This window comes from Coptis chinensis, chromosome 2 (assembly GCF_015680905.1).
Source record: "Coptis chinensis isolate HL-2020 chromosome 2, ASM1568090v1, whole genome shotgun sequence".
Classification (NCBI taxonomy): domain Eukaryota; kingdom Viridiplantae; phylum Streptophyta; class Magnoliopsida; order Ranunculales; family Ranunculaceae; genus Coptis; species Coptis chinensis.
Window position 1 is genome coordinate 75,032,990 of NC_141457.1, and position 20,932 is coordinate 75,053,921.

At 40.9% G+C, this 20,932-nt stretch overlaps 1 long non-coding RNA gene across 1 annotated transcript in view; it reads left to right on the forward strand.

Annotated features, from left to right (window-relative positions):
* The window catches only part of LOC147517832 (uncharacterized), a 41,292-nt gene extending 20,565 nt beyond the window's left edge, over nt 1-20,727 (forward strand). The window contains exon 3 of the long non-coding RNA XR_015213950.1: nt 20,666-20,727. This is a non-coding gene — a long non-coding RNA (uncharacterized LOC147517832). The remainder of the gene's footprint in view (nt 1-20,665) is intronic.
* The last annotated feature ends 205 nt before the right edge of the window (nt 20,728-20,932 follow it).

Genomic DNA, 20,932 nt, shown 5'->3' on the forward strand with positions numbered 1-20,932 from the left:
GTTAAATTTTTGAGGTGTCTATCCTTGTTATAAGTAGGCACCCATCCGAAAATGTAAAAGATACGTTTCGAGGTGTCACAGGATAATTAGATCACGTGTATCTTCTAAGATATGCACAAAAGTGGATGTAGTGTGGATGAGAAGAATGGGGCATGTGACAAAGAGTGCCTTTTTTTTTTTTTTTTTTTTGTAGAAAAACGTAAGTAGAAGGACAAGGAAATTGTAGATATACGATTACAATAAGATGTAATAACGTACAACGGTATGGAAACACAACATAATGATACGATGACTTAAATACAAATCTAAATATTACTTACAAATCTAAAACAAAACCATGACATATAAACTTACAATGGAGTCACTCAAAGGGAGACCAGGAGTAACTTAATGATATCCTGATTCCTGATCCGATGCACCAATTATTACTTAGAATGGTAATTTTTGGTTGGTAATAGATTCTTATCTCTTTCTTCCCTCCAATTCCTTCCAGTTTAAGCAATATCCGGTTTTTCAAACTCTTGGCTTTGTACTGCTAATTTCCTGTAATTATGGTTAGCGGTCTTAACAATCAAGCTAGTAATACTGTTCCTGTAAGAGATGCTGCTCCATCTTCGTGGAGTGCTCATTCCATGGTTCAGGGTGGTATCGTCTCTCACTCCTTTGAGAAGCTTCTCTCCAATCTTCAATGATGGGGTTGCCATGGTTCCTGACGATCTGGTCGACCAAGGTATCCAGCAATGGGATGACTATTTAGTTGGGTACTTCTTAGATAAGAGGTTGTCTTTCCCATTTGTCAGGGATTTCCTCACTAAGACTTGGAAGCTTAAAGCAAGCTTTGAAATTACAACTGATAAGGAGCTATTTTATTTGAGCTTTACCAGTAATGAAGATCGGCAGATGGTTCTGGAATCGGGGCCGGTGTTTATTGGGGGAGGATCTTTGTTATTAAGCGGTGGAGTGTTGAGATGGACTGCCGGAGGAGTGTTCTCACCACGCAGTTCGGTTTGGGTGAAACTGCATGACCTTCCTAAAGAAATGTGGACTTTGGATGGATTATCCTATACTGCCAGTTTGATAACAGCTCCAATGTTCATGGATGACGCAACGGCAAAAAGAAAGAGACTGTCGTTTGCAAGGGTATGTGTAGAGGTCCCTGTAAACCATAAATACGAACCTACTGTTCGGCTTAAGGTGAAAGGACGAGAAGTAGTGGTGGGAGTTGAATATACATGGAAACCGTTGTCATGTGAGAAGTGTAACAAGTTTGGTCATTCCACAAGCAGATGTGGGGCTAGAACTGTGAGGAGATGGAATGCTCGAAAAATGGTGAGGGGTGAAACTAGTGGCGCTACTAGATTAGAAACTAATGTTGAAGGGATTGAAAACCAGCGGAATAGCACCAACTTGGGGGCCAACAATCAGACTGGGATATTAGGACCAGCCCTACAGGAGGATCAAAATAATACAGTAGGTCCTTATTCTCGATAGGAAGGAGGAGTGTGTGGGGTTGCTACAACGCAAGGACTAGATCGATCAATCGGTCTGAATAATGAAAATGCCCTTGGTACTAGTCCTATAACAGGGGAGATGGGTATTACTTCTCCAGTAGCAGTCAATGTGGAGGAGGAGTCAATACCAGAACCAGGGTACCCAGTGGGGGGTGAAGTTATAGTACAAGAGAACCAAGCTAGGTATGGGAATAGGTTTCTCTTATTACAAGAGGGTGAAGAGTCTCCCGGGAACAACAATGAGATAGTGGTTTATGATGAATCAACAGATGGCGGGGAAGCACAATTCCAAGGAGAACAGGCTCTATATGAAGCAGCTGCCCTGGAGGAAGAAACCATCAATGATGATCTCTCCGAAACTGAAAAAGAATTCTTTGATGATGAGCATAGTCCTCAAGACTTAGCCCTACTTCCTTTGCAAGTGATAACAAGGGCTCAGTTTAAGCAGCAACAGAATCCACAAAATTTCAGCAACAAAGGGAAGGGTAAGAACAAGGGTTCTGGGAGGAAGGGGAAACATAAACGGTAGCCATGTCGAAGCTCGCTGTTTGGAATGTAAGAGGCCTTAATGACCTCAATAAAGCTAGTTACCTGAATAAATTTAGAAGGGTGAATAATTTATGTCTTTTTGCTATGGTGGAGACGAAAGTCAGAATAGAGAAGTTTCAGCTTATCAGTAGTCTCTGTTGTCCTTCGTGGCCTTTTGTAAACAACTACAGTAGCAGTGACAGTGGCAGAATCTGGATATCATGGGATTCGGGGGTTATAGCACTATCGAAAATAAAGGAGACTGAGCAACTTATACATTGTAAGATTGATCTGCTCCCTTCTCTAAAAACTTTCTTTTTTACTGTGATATATGCAAGTAACAATAGTGCAGATAGAATGAGGCTATGGGCTGAAATTTGCAATATTCACAATGGCACTCAAGGAGAGTGGTGCGTTGCAGGAGACTTCAATAATGTTCTTTATTCGTTTGAGCGGATTGGTGGTGGTGAAGGTGCACCCTAGGGAAACCACCCTTCGGGGATTGTCTTGTCACATCTGAGCTGTATGATCTCAAAGCTATTGGAGCGTTCTATACATGGACCAATTTTGATAGGAAGTGGTCTAAAATTGATCGATGTTTGGTGAATAGTGCCTGGAGTACTACATTCTCCTACTCTTATGTAGAATACCTGCCCTCGGGTACTTCAGATCACTCTCCAATAGTTATCACTATCATCAACAGAGTTGCCGCTAGTCCTCCTTTCAGGTTTAGTAACTTTTGGATCCTCCATCCAGAGTTCTTGGGCGCCTTTTTGAAATGTTGGAGGGTGCAAGTGAATGGCAGCCCTCTCTTCATTCTGACGCAAAAGCTCAAATTGTTGAAAAGCAAGTTGAAAAGCTGGGCAAAATTCTTCTGCTCGGACTTAACTAAGCAGACTGAGGCTGCTAGGAAGGAACTCAAGTATATACAGAGAGCACAGCAAAGTAATCCAATGGATGCTCTACTATGCACTAGGGAAAAAGAGGTACGGTCAACACTCTGTCAGCTTATCATCATGGAAGGAGAGGATCTCGTGCACCGCTTTCGATGTGGATTTGGATGAAATATGGAGATAAATGTAATGAGTTTTTCCATAAGATGATTAAAGAGAGAAAAGGTCGTAATTTGATCTGGGCTCTTAATGATGATACTGGTACTAGAAGGGAAGGGCATGAAGAAGTCTCCGCAGCCTTTGTTCACTACTATAAGACCTTATTGGGACAACCGTCCCCAGCTAGATGTGATCCTGAATACCTTGAGAGGCTGCACTTTTCTAGGGTTCTGTCCCCAGATGAAGCAGAGACATTGATACAGGAGTTTACAGAGGCCGAGATTCAACAAGCTCTGTTTGAGATGGAGGATAATAAGGCCCCAGGACCTGATGGGTTCAATGCATTTTTCTTTAAGAAGAACTGGCAATGGGTGAAAGATGAGTTTGTTCAAGCTATTCTTTCTATCTTCTCTCTTCAGTCTGTGCATAGAGGAGTGAACTCAACTCACTTGTGTCTCATCCCGAAATGTGCAACACCATCCATGGTGGAAGAGTTCCGACCGATAGCTTGCTGCAATGTTCTCTATAAGTGTGTCTCCAAAATGCTCACTAATCGAATGAAGCTATTTATGCCTGATATCATCTCCATGCAACAATCTGCCTTTATTCCGGGCAGATCCATTCAGGATAACCTTTTACTAGCTCATGAACTTATTAGAGGATACACAAGGGCTCATGGGACTAAACGATGCTCTATCAAGATTGATATTACCAAAGCATATGATACCGTGAGCTGGCAAACTATTGAGATGGTGATGGCAAGGTTTAGATTCCCAGATAAGTTCATTGTGTGGACAAAAATGTGCTACTCCTCACCGTATTTCTCCATTTTAGTAAATGGAACACCTCAAGGTTATTTTGCTGGTGCTAGAGGTCTTCGCCAAGGGGATCCACTTTCGCCTTATCTGTTTGTCTTAGTAATGGAAGTGCTCAGTGGCATGTTGAGGAATAAGGTGGCAGTGAAGGAATATTCTTACCATTCTAAATGTAAGAAATTGAGCATTACACATCTTAGCTTTGCAGACGACATCTTGCTATTTTGTAAAGGTGATCCCAACACGGTTCAAGCTGTGAAGAATACCATTGAGGAGTTCTCTGCATGTACTGGTCTGAAGTTGAGTAGTCAGAAGACTACACTGCTTGCGGGTAGTATGAGTCAGCATGAAGCCCAGGAGTTAGCGGATATAATGGAAGTGCAACTAGTCCAGCCACCGGTAACATACTTAGGCCTTCCCCTCACTGCTTCTAGAATGGGAATTAAGGAGTGCCTGCCGTTGATAGAAATGGTGACAAAGAGGATAGCAAATTGGAAGAATAAGTCTCTAACACATGCTGGAAGGCTCCAATTGATACAATCTGTCCTTTCCTCTCTTCATGTCTACTGGGCGAGAACCTTCATCCTACCCCAGAGAACTTTGAAGGACATTGCAAAGATTTGCAATAGATTCCTTTGGTCAGGGCCAGATATGAACTCCAAAATGCATCATGCAAGTCACGCTACTCTCAGACTTGGTAAAGATCAGGGAGGCTTGGGCATTGTGGATCCGAAGACATGGAATAAGGCTGCCTATTGTGGACTAGTTTTCAAAATTGCGAGCTATGAAGACTCCTTATGGGTTCAGTGGATAGTTGAAAATCATATCCGAAACCAACACTTTTGGACTATGAAAGTACCGACCGATGCCTCGTGGGTCTGGAGAAATGTCTTGAAGCACAGGGGAGCAACTCAAAAGTTTGTAAGGCATCAGTTAGCGAAGGGTGGGCAGACCTATGTCTGGCATGATCCGTGGTGTCATGACGCACCATTAATTCAGTGGGCAGAAGCAGTTCAACTACTTCATGTTCCGGATAATGCGCTTGTGAGTGAGCTTATTCTGATGGGAGATGGAACCAGATCATTACCGGTTTGCGACCGACGGTGAGCTCAAGAGGAAAATAGAAGGAACTCGATTTGAACCTCTACTCTCTCTAGACCAAGTAATTTGGGACGCCAACAAGATCGGGTAGATTCACCGGTCGGTCAAGATACCAGCTCTTAAGCAGATCCAAACAAGGTGAAGTGGTACAGTTGATATGGGGCAGGCTTGTTCTTCCGAAACATTCGTTTACAGGGTGGCAGCTCTTTGCAAATGCATTACCGACTCAGGACAAGTTGGTTAAGAGGAAGGTATTAACCCAGTCGAATTGCTGTTTTTGCAACACCTCAAGAGAGCATTCAAAACATTTGTTTTTTGATTGCCAGTTTACAAGAGGAGTGTGGGCAAAAGTGAAGAGGTGGATGGGTTTGAGCTGTTGTGTTAGAGCGTCAACCTCTGAATGGTACAGATTGTTACGGCTATGTCGTCCTGCTACTATGGAAGCTGAAATTATAAAAGCTATTGTTTTCGCAACAGTTTACGCCATCTGGAGAGAAAGGAATGCGAGGAGATTTCAGCAGCAACAACGTACTGAAGAGCAAGTTTTCAGCAGAGTGCAAAAGGAGATGAAGATATATCTACAAACTGTGTTGAAGGAAGTTCCAGAGACTGTAGCAGCTAGATTACTGATTGACAGAATCGGTATACAAGTCTCCTTTACACAAACGAACCCCAGCTGGTGCTCGTGGCTTAGGCCTAAACTAGGTGAGCTGATGATAAATACTGATGGGTCGGTTACCGAGGACTCAAATGGATTTGGGGGAGTGATTAGAGATGAAACAGGGGCAGTGAAACTGGCATTCACAGGCAGTTCTACTAAGAAGTCAGTTATGACACAGGAGCTTTTAGCCATTGAAACTGGTATGAAGGGTGCGGTAGACATTGGAGCTACAAGAGTAACTATTGCGTCTGACTCACAGTGTGCTATTCAGGCGATCATAGGCAAAGAGGAACCCCCTTGGTACTGCCTTAATATCGTCGCTTCCATTATTGCTTTGAAAGATCAGTTCGAAGGAGCGGAGTTCAAACATGTTTATAGGGAGACCAATCGGGTAGCTGACTTTTTGTCAAAACTATGTAATGTTTTACATGACTCATTGCTGTTTTTCCTACCTCCTTTGGATGGTGATCTATCTAAACTTGTAATGGAGGATGCGCAAGATAGAATGTATATGAGATTATGATTAATACAGGTTGGGGTCTGCCGAACCCCTAGCTTCTTCAAAAAAAAAAATACAAATCTAAATATTAGATAGAACTATATGCCACATTAACAACATGACTATAATAAAACAACTGAGCATGAAGACTTGAGTAGCATATTCAATCTACTGCTACTCAAACTTTTCTAGTGCATCTATGAATTTTGAGCTTGGAGTGATCTAAAAACGTTTTTTAGAATAAGAAGTGTAGAGGGAAGAATATGAAATGAGTGAATATGGAGGAAGAGTTGAACTTATTTATAGAAAGAAAATTGCCGTTTTCTGACCGTTTTTTAGATGTGGTTCATGACCGTTTTCTGACCGTTTTTTAGATGTGGTTCATGACCGTTTTTTATGCGTTTTCATTATCGGTTTCTGAACGTTTTATAAAACGTTAGTTTACGTTAAAATTTGTTGTTTAAGTATGACATTTAAAATATATTTTTATATATATTTATATAATTTATTATTACCAATATATGTTCCTACCTATATACTATAATATTAGATATAGCTAATATATCAAGATAGAAATATTTAGGAACCATCTACTATTAAGCTGGAAAATGCAAACACGTAAATAAAGTATCTGATATAAATATTATACAAGACCGGAAAAAAAATAAATCTAGCTACTGATGATCCTCGGTCTTTGAAAGCGTAATCCGGGGGTCGCAAAAAGAAGAACCAGGAGTCCGCGACGCCGCGGCAAGATCTGAGCTCCCGTGGAGGCTAACTGCTCCTGGATATCACCAAGAGTATCCATCACCGAGCTCGAATCGATCTTGGCTCGCCATGAACATTATTTGAACTGGTTTCGCGAAGTAAGCATATTGTCCGAAATGTAATCAAGGAAGCTCTCATTTCCTGCTGGAATTAAGCCCATCTTGTATGTCTTTCATCGACTCGTGGCGAAAGTGGTCATATCTGTCCTTAACTTCGCCCAAGGTACGCGCCTCATCGATACCGGGCGAGTGTACATGTCTCTCGGACCCATCGTTCACAGACGTAAAGGCCTCTATGGGTTGAGTGATCTTACTCATGGCGATCTCTCATCAAAGTAGGGTGGGTGAGAGGATCCTACGCTAAGCGTGCTTTCGGCAGCCCTAGGTCTTTGTGGGTTCCCAAGGGTCCTGTATGCATTTCTTGAAGACAAGCATATTCTCATATTGTGGTATAGGGAGTAGTGGGGTGGCGGACAGAAAATCCAGATTAATCATAACTTGCGTTACTAGAACGGCAAGAGGGGTTGACCTAAAAGTAGCATGTGTGATAATATCAAAAAGAAAGGTAACGATGCAGAAATTACCCTTTCGTTCCTAGAGGATCCAGAGAAGGTGGAGGAAGGTCTTGTTGATGTCCGAAGGCTTCGAGGTGCCAATGACGTTCAGTCCCAGCCATTGAGTCACTGCTAGCTGGTTTCGTCGCACCAAGCGCTGATACGCGCATTTCCCGTCGATGTTGTACTCTCCCTCGATTAGCGTGTCGAGCATTAGGTCGTAAGTCCATGGGTACACGGACTGCTGCTGAGTCAAGACGCGGGTCGACTGAGAGGAATGCCCGTGATCCCGAGAGCAACAGGTGTGTGACTTCGGGGCATTACACCACCGACGGTGACCCAAAAAAATGGTCGCCATTAAAGCTCCCATTGTCGTAGAATTTCATCACCAAATCCTTGGAATAAAGCCCTCCATTGGCATATAGCAAACTCTCCCATCCTCTAGAGTGAATTTCGTGGTCAAAGAATGGAGCAAACATCCCGTTTTCAAACAAATTTTCAAAATTTCTTTCCACACAAATCCGTCTGTTTCCGGCCATTGCTGGTCTTAGAGAGAGGATGGCTATTGATTACTGATGAGGGGAAGAAATGGGATGATCTGACGAAAGGAAAACTTGGTCGGAGATGTGAGGGTCTCGCACGAGAACTAGTTTTAGTGTGGGCCTGTCTCGTGCGAGACTAAATCGAGAGGGGGCAAGATCAGGTTTTTTAGGAAGAAGAGTGATGTAAATGTGACGCGTGTTATCGGTTTTTTTTGGGTTTAAATGGACCGAGAAATTGATATTTTGGTTGGGCCAAAAAATTTCTCGAAGCCCAAATCAAGCCTAAAGCTCGATTTAAACCTAAAAAATCTAAATGCTTACCCACGACTCGTTTGGACTCCGAATTGGACGAATGAGATACCGAAACGATCGGCACAAAAATGCTATCCAATTGTATGAGTCATTCTTGAAAGTCACAAATTTTATTATTATTATTTTTTATTTTTATTTTTTTTAAAAGAAGGAGAGTGTTTTATTTATAAACAAAGGTTTTATTTACATACAAGGGAGATATCGGAAAAAACCGGATGGATGGGGGAGTCACCATCTTAAATCATAGACAACCGTCATGTGTCGCTCGAGAATTTAACCCAATCCAGCCCCATTTGTGGCTTCACCTCTATGTATTATAGGGTTAGGGGCAGGACGGTACCATCCTAGACCGTGCGCGCTACGGTCTAATAAAATTGCCCTTATTACATACGGCTATCCTCAAACCGCCCCAAGGGACTCAAAGTAACCAATTCTAGGGTTGGTCTGGTAGAATCCATTGCTCGTTTGTGTTCCAAGTATGCAACATCTGAGGTTTGACACAAATCCCATGTGCAAAACTTAATGCAAAGGGAAAAGGCAACAATATAAACATATTTACAAGGTGAGTCTTTTAACGTCAGATCCTCAAGATGAGTTGAGTCTTTTAACGCCGATTCTCAAGGCTTAATCGAAGTCTTTTAACGCCGATTCTCAAGACTTAATCCCAACCTCGTGGGAGAAACGGCGGGCGATGAAGATTATCCCCGCGGCTGGTGTTAGACAAAAGTATACCTTAAACTGGCTAGTATCGGATAGGAAGTCAGAGCATAGACAGAAGGGTGTTTGGCAATGCATACACCAGCCCATCCTTCGCGCACGTCGTTTACGAGCAAAAGAACTATGACCATTCCCATTCGTGATGAGTGAGACTTACACCAAATGATTAGCTGAAGTTCGCGAGGTAGAGAGTAGAAAAGGGAAGAGAAGGAAGGAGGTGAAATTTTAGGTACCCATCGTTTACCGAAAGGTACATTTGCTCGTGTTGTAGAAGACATTTATACTCAGTTCTGAAAAAGAGTTTTCATGGACTAAGGTTCCGGCGCTTGCAACCACACATTTCAAAGAACTTTGGAGATCATAAGATAGAAGATGGCCCGGCTACCAAAATGGCGTACCCTCTATAGAAACAAGATTGAGTACGCCAAACAAAACATCTAGTCAGTGTATACTGGATTCTGAAGAAGAGTCTGTTCAACATCTTGTGAGCGTAATTCGTGGTAATGTTTTAGGCGTTGTCCATTAACTTGAAATTCACTGTTATCTTTTGGATTAAGCAAAGAGATTGCCTCATAATGTTTCACAGCTGACACAATGAAAGGACCAAACCATCGTGTTTTCAATTTACCGGGGAAAGATGTTTAAACTGAGTTTACAAGAAAACTTTTTGGCCAATTTTGAAATCCTTACGCGAAAATGTGCTTGTCGTGCACTCTTTTCATATTAGCTTTGTAGGATTTGAGAGATCATAAGCATCACTCGAATCTCCTCCGGCTCATTTAATTGCAGTTTTGCTTCGCTGCCTCGATGATATTGTAATTGAGGCTTTTGATGGCCCAAAAGGCACGATGCTCAAGTTCAATTTGGCAGATGACAAGGTTTTCCAAAAACAATGCGGTAAGGAGACATCCCTATATGTGTCTTAAATGTTGTTCGGTATGCCCACAAGGCATCCAATAAGAGAGACCGATCCTTCCTTCCTTGAGGGGTTGTGAGTTTTCTCGAATAGATTTTTATCTCTCGTTGGAGACTTCCACTTGGCCACTTTCGTTTGTGGGTGGTATAGAGTAGCAACCTTGTGAGTAACTCCATATTTCTTCATTAAAACCCAAAAATTTGTTACAAAAATGTGTACCCCCATCACTGATGATAGCTTTGGGAACACCATAACGAGAGAAAATATTTTCTTTTACAAATCTCACGGACAGTCTTATGGTCATTTGAGCGACATGCGAGTGCCTCAATCCATTTGGACACATAGTCAACTAACTAAAATGTATAGAAAACCTTGAGAAATAGGGAAGGGTCCCATAAAATCAATGCCCCAAACATCAAAAATTTCCACAATCAAGATAGGATTTAGGGGCATCATATTTCGTTTGGTAATTCGACCTAGGTGCTGACAACGAATGCAAGCTATGCAATGTTCGTATGCATCGCGAAAAAGGGTAGGCCAGTAAAAACCACATTGTAACACCTTGGCCGCAGTTTTCTTCCCACTGAAATGACTTCCGCAAGATTGTTCATGGCAAAAGGATAATACGTCGGTGTGTTCCCAATCGGGAATGCAGCGACGAATGAGTTGGTCGGAACAATACTTAAAGAGGTAGGGTTCATCCCAGAAATAATATTTTACAGTGGATAAGAACTTTTTATGATCAGGACGAGACCAAAAGGAGGGGACTTCCTCAGTAACTAGGTAGTTAACGATATCCGCGTACCATGGGGATGAGAAAATAGAGTACAAGTATTCGTCTAGGAAGGAATCACCGATAGCTTCAGAATCACTATCGATGTCACCAACTAGCCTTGATAAATGGTCGGCTACGACATTTTTGGTTCCTTTCTTGTCTTTGATTTCTAGGGTGAATTCTTGTAAGAGAAGGATCCAGTGGAACAATCGTTGTTTTGCGTCCTTTTTCGCGAGTAAGTACCAAATTGCTGCATGGTCAGTATATACGATGGTCGATGTTCCGACTAGGTAGGGGCGAAACTTATCCAAAGCATAGACAACAGCTAGGAACTCTTTCTCAGTTATGGTATAATTACGTTGAGCGTCGTTAAGAGTTTTACTAGCGTAGTAAATGACAATGGGTTTGTCGTCACGTCGTTGGCCTAGCACGGCACCAATAGCAAAGTCGCTAGCGTCACACATCAGTTCAAATGGTTGAGACCAATCAGGGGGTTGAATGATAGGAGCGGTAGTCAGAGCGTTTTTTAGAGTATCAAAAGCTTGTTTGCAATTGAAATTGAAGTCGAATACTGCATCCTTAAGCAGGAGATTGGTTAAGGGTCGAGCAACTTTAGAAAAATCCTGAATGAATCTCCTGTAAAACCCAGCGTGGCCTAAAAAGGAATGGATATCACGAACTGTACGTGGGAAAGGTAGTGAAGAAATTTTAACAATTTTAGCTTTATCAACCTCTATCCCGTCTTTTGAAACAATATGACCTAGAACAAGTCCTTTGGTAACCATGAAATGACACTTCTCCCAATTGAGTACCAGATTTTTCTCTTCGCAACGCGTTAATACTTTAGAAAGGTTGGATAAACAGTCCTTAAAGGAATTTCCAGTAAATGGAAAAAGTCGCCCATGAAGACTTCCATATAACGTTCCACCATATCACTAAAAATGTGAAGCATGCGCGGCGTTGGAAAGTGTCCGGGGCATTACAAAGACCAAAAGGCATTAGATGCGTATGCAAAGGTTCCAAAGGGACACGCGGAAAGTTGTATTTTCTTGATCGGTAGGGATCGATGACAATTTGGAAGTATTCGAATAGCCATCAAGAAAACAAGTAGTAAGCATGACCGCTAAACGTTCTAGCATCCGGGTCAATGAATGGGAGAGGGAAGTGATCTTTACGGGTTCTGGCATTAAGTTTGCGATAGTCAATGCAAATTCTCCATTTCAAAGGAATGCGAGTGGAGATGCACTCACCATTTTCATTTTGTACAACTTGAATGCCAGACTTTTTAGGAACAATGTGGACAGGACTAACCCAGTCACTATCTGAGATAGGGTATATGATACCCGCATCAAGTAAACGTAAAACTTCCTCTCTCACTACTTCCTTCATGGCGGGATTAAGGCGGCGTTTTGGTTCTCGCGATGTCTTTGTGCCGTCATCAAGATGTATACGATGCGTGTATATGCTAGGGTCTATTCCCTTGATATCATCTAAGGACCATCCGATAGTGGAGCGGTGTTCACGAATGACATGAATCAAACGTGCCTCTTCGTCTGTAGTCAAGTGAGCAGAAATTATTATAGGGTGACTACCATCGAGATCGAGATGCACGTACTTCAAATCAGAGGGTAGAGGTTTTAAATCAGGAGTTGGAGGATTGGGGATCAAGGATTCGTGAGGGATCATCTCTTCAATGGAAAAGAGCGAATCCAGTTCTTCTGAATCAGTTTGCACCGAAGCATTAGGGTCAAATAGTGGTACTGACTCTAATAATGCATGGACATCCCTTATGCACGAGTCATCGTCAAATTCTAGATTATCAAAAGAAAGAAATTGGTGTATCTCGTCTGGGGGAAAAGAGTTTGTGAAATAATCATGTTCCAGACTATCAACCAAGCTAATCTCGCCCTCCATTATAGGATCGGGAAACTATTTCATTAATTTGAACACGCGTTGAGTTCGTAAAGGTTCGAAAAAGACAATGTCATTGAACCGTCCCGACAATTTATGAGGCGTTAGCGATTGCAAGGAATGGGCGTCCCAAGATGATAGGGATGGAGTCACGTGCTACTTCAAGATCTAGAATGACAAAATCTACTAGGTAGTAAAAATCTTGGACCTTTACTATAACGTTCTCTACTATGCCTTTTGGGTACTTGATGGAGCCGATCCGCGAAGTTGCAGAGTCATATTGGTAGGTTTTAATTCATGAAGACCTAACTGCTTAAATAAGTAGTAGGGAAGTAGGTTAACACTGGCACCTAGGTCTAAAAGTGCAGTAGCAGTATACTTGTCGCCCAACGTGCATGGTACGGTTTGGTTAACACTGGTCCTTGTACTTTACCACACCATTGGTAGTGGTAATCGGGGAAACCGCCGATGAGGAATGCTTGTTGAGGTACATTCGTACGTCGTTTGGTGGTGCACATGTCCTTCAAAAACTTGGCATGCTTGGGCAAATGCTTTAGCACATCTAGGAAAGGTAAGTTTATGGTCAAATTTTTGAAGGTTTCACGGATCTCATCAAAATGTTCATCATGTTTGTTCTTTACCAAACGGGCAGGGAACGGAGCTTTTGGACGAAATCACGTATAAGGATCAGTGGCGTCTTTCCCTAGGGATGTAGGTGTAGATTTTGAAGGTACAACTTCATCCGTTATAGGTTGGGAGGTAGGAGTTGGAAGGACGTCAGTCGTGACTTTCGTCAATTCCTCGTCTGGCATACGTATATTATTGTCGATGGTTCGGCCAGAACGAAGAGTGGTAATGGCATTTACCTCACCCTGGCTTGGATTACTAGGTCCTGGTGCATTGTTGAGTTCAAAGGCAGTGTTTGTAGGCTTAGGGTTTGGAACTGCTTGGCCAGGGAACACGCCCTTTTGACTTTTATCCTAAGCTAACAACTGAAGAGACTGTTGGATAGAAGCTAGGATTTGATTCTGTTGATTCATGTATGTCAGGAAAGTTTCAGCCGTTTTATCGGCTGTAGATTGTACCAAGGGAGTAGCAGGAACTAGTTCACGGTTATTATTCACGGGTTGATTTTGGTAGCCATATCCTTGATTAGCGGGAACAAGGTTGTGGTTGTTTTGGTACCCTATATTTGCATTGTTGGGAAAATTACTTTGCCCTTGCTAGAATTGTGGAGGATTTCCTTGACGATAGGAATTGTAGTTCGCAGGTGGTCGTACAGGAACGTTGTTGCCACCTGAAGGAGCTTGTTGTTGGACTGGGGGTGCCCAAGCTAAATTCGGATGTTGTCGCCAAGGTGCATTAGGGATGTTGAAAGCACAAGCCTCTTCAGAAGGTTGGGGAGGAAACTCGTATACCAAAGGACAATAAGAATCGGCGTGCTCAAGACTTAAACAAAGAGGGCATGGGGAAGCGTTGGCAGCCATGACCTGTTTGGGTTTTTGTTCATTTACTTGTACCGAAAGAGCATCGACCTTTTTGTTTAGGGACTCGATTAGAGTTTTTAATTCCGGATCGGGTTTGACCTCGAACATAGACGTAACTTTGGTAGGAGTGTCTTTAGAAGATCTAGAAGAATCAGTGTTTCCCCAATGGGTGCTTCGTGAGGCCTGTTTCTCAAGAAAAGTGTATGCTTCAGTAGCGCCCTTGTCCATGAAACAAGCGCCGTTCATGATATCTAATGTTTCCTTTTGATGGTCAGAGAGACCATTAAAGAATGAACGAACTAATACAGCGGTGTCGAGTTGATGATGGGGACATTCGAGAAGTAGATCAAGAAATCGCTCCACGCTCGAAAAGGATTTCGGGGCCGGGCGCGAAAGAATTGAATCTTTGAAGCATTTACGTAGTTTTCATCCGAAAGTATAAAACTTTATCATGAATGCTTGAACAAGTTTGGCCCATGTGTCAATGGATTCGGCGGCTTTGTCCGGGCGAGCCAAACTGAAGCTTTATCAGCTAAGGTGAAGGGAAACAACCTAAGCAAGACTTGTTCGTTGGTAATGGTCGGATGGCGGAAAGTGGTGACTACTTGTTGCATCCGACGAAGATGATTGTACGATTTTTCATGGTCTAACCCATGGTAAACAGGTAACAAACCGAAAAATGTTTGGCGGAATACGAAAATCACCTACAATCGCATCGAGTTTAATGCATGAAGCAGGTCCTTCCTGTAAGGCAGTATAGAAATACGAAAGGGGTTTCTCGACTGTGAGATTTTCCTCAGCCATAATTAAAGGAGATAATTGCAACGGAGATGTTTGACGAGGTTGATTTACGGAGGAGGGACTATGTCTAGGAGATAACATAAACAGTTGTTTCTTGTATTTTCGACGATGATATGTAAGTTCTAATTCCTTATGTTTACCGGACCGTAGTCTCATACAAATATAAATTTTAATTTATGGCTCATAAGGAACGAACAATGACTGGAGGTTTTAGATTTTAGGAAGGAGGGAGTTTGAAGCACGTCTTCCTGAGCTGGTGCTAACTCAAGCAGGGAAGCTAGGATAACATGTGAATATTCCAGCAGCCAGGTCACCTGAGAGAATTGAGGGAGGTTGTTCGTGCTAGCACGTTTCTTAATTAGGCAACCTCAATTTTTTTCAAGTTTCCTAGGCACTGATGGAATAGGATGATGATTTATGATGGTGTATTATGCGGGGTGTTATTAAGATGATTTAGATGAAATTTTTAATTACTATGATTTTTTATTTTTTTTATTTTTTTGTTTACATAATTAATGTATTATGGAGACGTGATTACGAAATATGCAATTAAGACGATAGATGCCAAAATAGAAACTAACTAACATATACTAGTTTACGCAGAAAGTCTACCCATGCAAATCTATATTACCTATACGTGCAACTATATGTAAGTTATACGTGAGCTAGGGGAATGTCGAGAACGAACTCATGCAATTGAATACCGTGTAGAATTGATGTAACATACACATACAAAAATATTCTAAGCAGATGGTTTGACGCTACGCATATATCGAAATATATTTGAATCATATTGTGTTAACGTGAATATGTAATGACGAACCACCTTTACATGCAAGAAGTCCTCATGCCAACATACAAATATACGAGGTAAAACAGGTTATAACAAATAATATCCTCAACAAAGTTTGAGGATTTTAAGAGTTTCAAACCTCAAGGCCCCCGATGATTCCTCAGATAGCGATCGACTAACTCGAGCTTATGCTTACTAGAAAAACAGGACCGGAGAGCCCAAAAGAGTAATCGAAAAGGAAAGTGGCTCAGACTGAAAACCGGAGTGTTGATACTCGAGGTTAGTCTCAAGTGTTACTAATTTAGTCTCGGCCCGAGACTCTTTTGTCATTTCAAGACTTCAAATTCCTACAGCAGTACTTGGACTGTGCTAATGAAAATAAACAAAACTTGGTTCCACGATATTTGTTAGTAGAAAAAAAATTAAGGTAAACCGCTCCGTGAACTCGTTAGTATTGTAAATGTAAAATGAAAATTAAAAAGATGAGGAGGTAGGGGAGGGGGTTTTTATAGATGTATTCCAGTTATTACGTTAAGTCCAGAGTCCTTCGGCGTGCAGCGGCGCCATTTGGTAAAACACTCTTTATACACGTTTATTGGTTTTCAGTTAATTATTTTCTTAAGTTTGAGGTCCACAGTCCAAAGTCCGAATTCCAACGTCCGTATAGTCGTACGTTTTAGTCAAGTTACCTTACTAACGTGGGTTTGGTAGGATAGGTCGAGTAAGGGATCGTCCAAACCTTAGGGCTCGGATAGGTTCACAACTGGAATTACAACTTTTAGTGAGTAGGATTTTTAGGTTTTTTTTTAATTGGTTTAATAAATTTTATAGTAATGCAATTAATGTAAATTACTACGGTGATTTTTATGTAGGTAAACAACAAAGGTGGAGAAACAGGGAGAGAGTTAATCATGCTCATGCAAGAATCATTTTTTAACAGTTTATATTACCAAGTCACTACATCTCTACTTTGTCTCATTTTCGGAGACGACGTCGAGTATTGATCCCTAGCGCATGCCCACATCTCTAGGTCGATTTCACTAGCATAAGGAGTTTCAATAATACCTCATCTCTGGTATATTATTTCAGCTCCTGGCTCGATTTCACATCAGCTGGACGAATTGGAGAGTCGTCGACACCGTAGAGTCGCGACGAGGCTGTCTGGAGCATGCTTGATCCAACTTTGTACAGTCTCAGTCATTTTGGGACCGGATGTCAATTCTATGCCTAATTCCTAAGTAGTGATTCTAGAATATTAACGAGTCAATCCAGATTTTCACACGAGCAGCATAACCCTCCCCCTGAGGGGGGGGATTAGCTCTTGGTCATAGAAGGAATAATAAAACTTGCTGTATACATTAAGTAAATAAATGCATGACAGAAATTAAACTAGAAAAGAAATGACTATTATTAAGGGTAAAATAACTTGCAGTATTTGAGCTGCTGGAATAGAAATGGCAGAATGTAAGTACTGAAGGAAAAATCTAACTAAGCGGAATCTAAAGCATTAATATGCTGAAGGGGTAATAATGAAGGCGACCCCCTCATATATATAATAGTCGATAGGGAAGGCTATCCGTGAATGTTTTAGATTTTGGCTTTATGCTAATTGAATGGTTCAAACAAAATTTTGTTTTAACTGTTTTAATTTTTGTCTTTTTGCTTTTAAGGTTTTGTTTGTTAGCTCATTTCAATTCAAACCACCTGGTTTGAATTGGTACATGTCTTCTCTCTTGCCAGGTGGTACCAAATTGAAACCATTCTTTACCACCGCCTATGCTTCGTCGTCATGCCTTACGGGCCCGCAGAGTGTGTCTAGTGTGGCCCGCCCGATTTTGGCGCGTTTTTACGACTTTTGTCCTTCTTGAGAGTTAAATTAAGCGTCGCTATGGCAGCTTCACTAGCCAACGCGTCGGCATCTAGATTTATCCGATTTGAGCCGGAAGTTTGTTGCTTCTTTATATGTGGACCCGCCTGCCAGACCGGTTTTGTTCTTTTGGAAACTTCGCTCTAGTCGGGGCTTTGTTGGGCTTCACGGGGATTGAGTGGGAAACTCCAAATATTCCCAGATATTCAGACTTGGCGGCTTCACTAGCCAACGCGTCGGCATCTAGATTTATCCGATTTGAGCCGGAAGTTTCTTTGCTTCTTTATATATGGACCCGCTTAAGACTTTGGTTTTGTTTTTGGAAACTTCGGCTTTAGTCAGGCTTTGTTGGGCTTCATGAGGGTCGAGTGGGAAACTTCAATTATTCCCGTATTCCCGTACTTCGATGCATGTTTTATCACTATATTTATTTTAATTGTGGAATCCTGCAAAAGTATGAAAATATAATTATTACATGATTATTAAACACATAATCGACCAAAATGCTATGTCTCTCGGGGTTTAATATTACAGTTTTGGGTGCTTATCACCCACTCCATGACTTTTTTGGTAGCAATACCAACACTAGCATTAACAGATGTCATGTCAAACGGGAGGTTGCTACTATCAGCTTTGTCATGCACTTGCACCGCAGATATGTCAATCACACTGTTCCATTCTTTTGCAGTAATATTATGTTTATTCTTCGCCGCAAGGAACGTATTCCATCTGACGAAGATGGGGCGGTGTATGTACCAATGTACTCATACCCCTACGAACGACCATCATTGGGTACTTGGTGATGTAGAATCTATTCTACTCAAATGCATGTTTATGGAAAGGCAAAAAATCTTGAAGTGACGCCATAAGTAGGATCTGTTTATCGAAGCTGATACAATAGCTTCTCTTGAGCCTTTTCTATAATCGAAGCGTCTGTCACTTTGAAGTCACCTCCCAAAACAACCTGTTTTCTGCCAAATGGTTTATCTTTCAAGCTTTTATCAATCACAGACATTATGTCTCTAAATGTCTTGTCAACAGACTCAAAGTCATTTTTCTTACTCATTGGTGCTTCGTCCCATATGACCAAATCTGTTTTCTGAATGAGTTTTGCCAAGTGCATCTTTAGTGTAACATTGCAAGTTGTAGATTCATCTGATCGAATGGGAATTTTGAACCTCTATTGGGCAGTTCGACCACCTGGTAATAAAAGAGATGCTATGCCTAATGATGTTACAGGTAGAACTATTTTTCTTTTAGAGCGCAACTTTGCAATTATTGTATTCCATAGATAAGTTTTTCCTGTTCCTCCACTTCCATATACAAAGAAGAGACTTCCAGCATTACTTTCAACAGCGCTAATGACAGCATCAAAAATAGTTTTTTGTTCGACATTCAATCCCCCATGAAGCTGTAAGTATTGTGAGGAAAGTAAATTGCAATTATAATTTAGTTCCTCTTGTATCATTCTGTTCTCAGCTTCATCTGGTTCTGGGATATCAAACTTATAATCTTTTAGACTCCACCCATTCTCGTTCATTAGAATTTCAACTTCAAGAAGTGTTTTCCTTTCCAGTTCCGATTTAGATAAATTTGGATTAGCCCTTAAGATATCATCAGATAGTAACTCCCAATGGCAGTTCCACATATCAATAGCATTGGATAACTCACAAAACACTAAGAGTGTTACAAATAACTGGCGTAATGACGGACTGGAATACCATTCAGCTGCTTCTTTAATGGCAAGATGCCATTCATTGTCATCTTGTAAAAGACCAAGCGCCGCGGCAAGTGACTTGTAATCATCATAGAGAGTACCATTAACATTCGATTTCTTCAAAATTTCTAGTTCCCTTTACAATGTTTAGAAGCGTCGCGATATAGTATCTTTCCCCTTGTGTTGGTGAGCATAGAATATTCTTCCAATCTTCAATCCTTGGCTTCTTTTTTTCCATTCCTGAAAAAATTAACAAACATGTATGTTATGAATAAATATAAATTTTATATGTAATTTCAAATATATATTTTTGTTTGGAAATTGTAATGTATTGAGACCTTTGCATTTCTGTCCCACACAAATTGTAAAGGGAAGTCAACATATGTAAGATGTCTTCCACTCGGGTCTTTTTCATTAATATGCATCCACTCAGTGAACATATTTTTTTGTCTTTTTTCACTTGCAACAATTTCAGCTGGATCCCCATTTGCACGAAAAACAATATTCTGCTGATTTTCAAGATGGAAACTCATTCTTCAAATGAAGGATCTGTCTTTGGATGTCAAATTCATAAATCCTCCAACTTGCTTCTGATGCAGATACATATCTGAAGTCTAGATAGTGCTTAATCTCATCAACTTGATGTACGACCCGCTTATGGTTATCTTTGTCATAGACATTATTTTCTTCAACAATACCTATAGCTCGATCTTGCCCTTTTGAAATGTACTTGAATAAGTACTTAATCATCCGTGAACGGTTACAATGTTCAACATTGATGTGACACTGAAATTCTTTGGTAAGTTCAAGGTTGTAAGGAACAACCCACTGATTGTCAATTTCAACCGGATTTTGACGGCCCACCATTGCAGTTCTTTTAATATCTCGCCTTCGATAAACTGCAAAACCTTTCTCATCAAATGTCGTTTCACTTCAAAAATCCTTTGGAAATTTCCTTATACATTTCTTCTTCTTAGTGTCCATACATGGAGAACCCTTTTTCTTCTCACCACACGGACCATGAATCATTGTTTGGACTACAATATCATATAGTAGAGGTTCACTGGATTTGTCTGGCAATTCAGCTGATATCATCTTGTCTATATCTGAAGCACTTTTAGCTTTATCTTCCGGATGTAAAAACAATAAAATGTGAGCATGTGGCAGTCCTCGTTTTTGAAATTCAATAACGTACAATACTGCACAAAAAAAAAAAGAAAAATTTATTTAGTAGCAGTCTTTAAATAATTATAAAGGTAAATTTACATTTTACAGTTAATAGCAAACATGAATTCCACATTTATGAATAAATTATTAACTATTGTTTCACATTTTGCAGGTTTTTCCTCTACGTCAATTTATAGTCTTACTGGACATTATCTATTCTATAAAAAAAAAAAAAAAAAAGGTATGTGATTATAACCTGCAATGACTCTGCCGAAATGATTTCCATAATGCAATCTTTTCATGATGGACTCCAACTTCATTTGAATACTTTCGACACAACATCGGGAACATCATTAGGCAATAGTTCGTGGTCTTTTTGTAGATAACTAAGAATTTCATTCCAATTTGGATTGCAAGTCACGGTAATAAAAGATCGAGG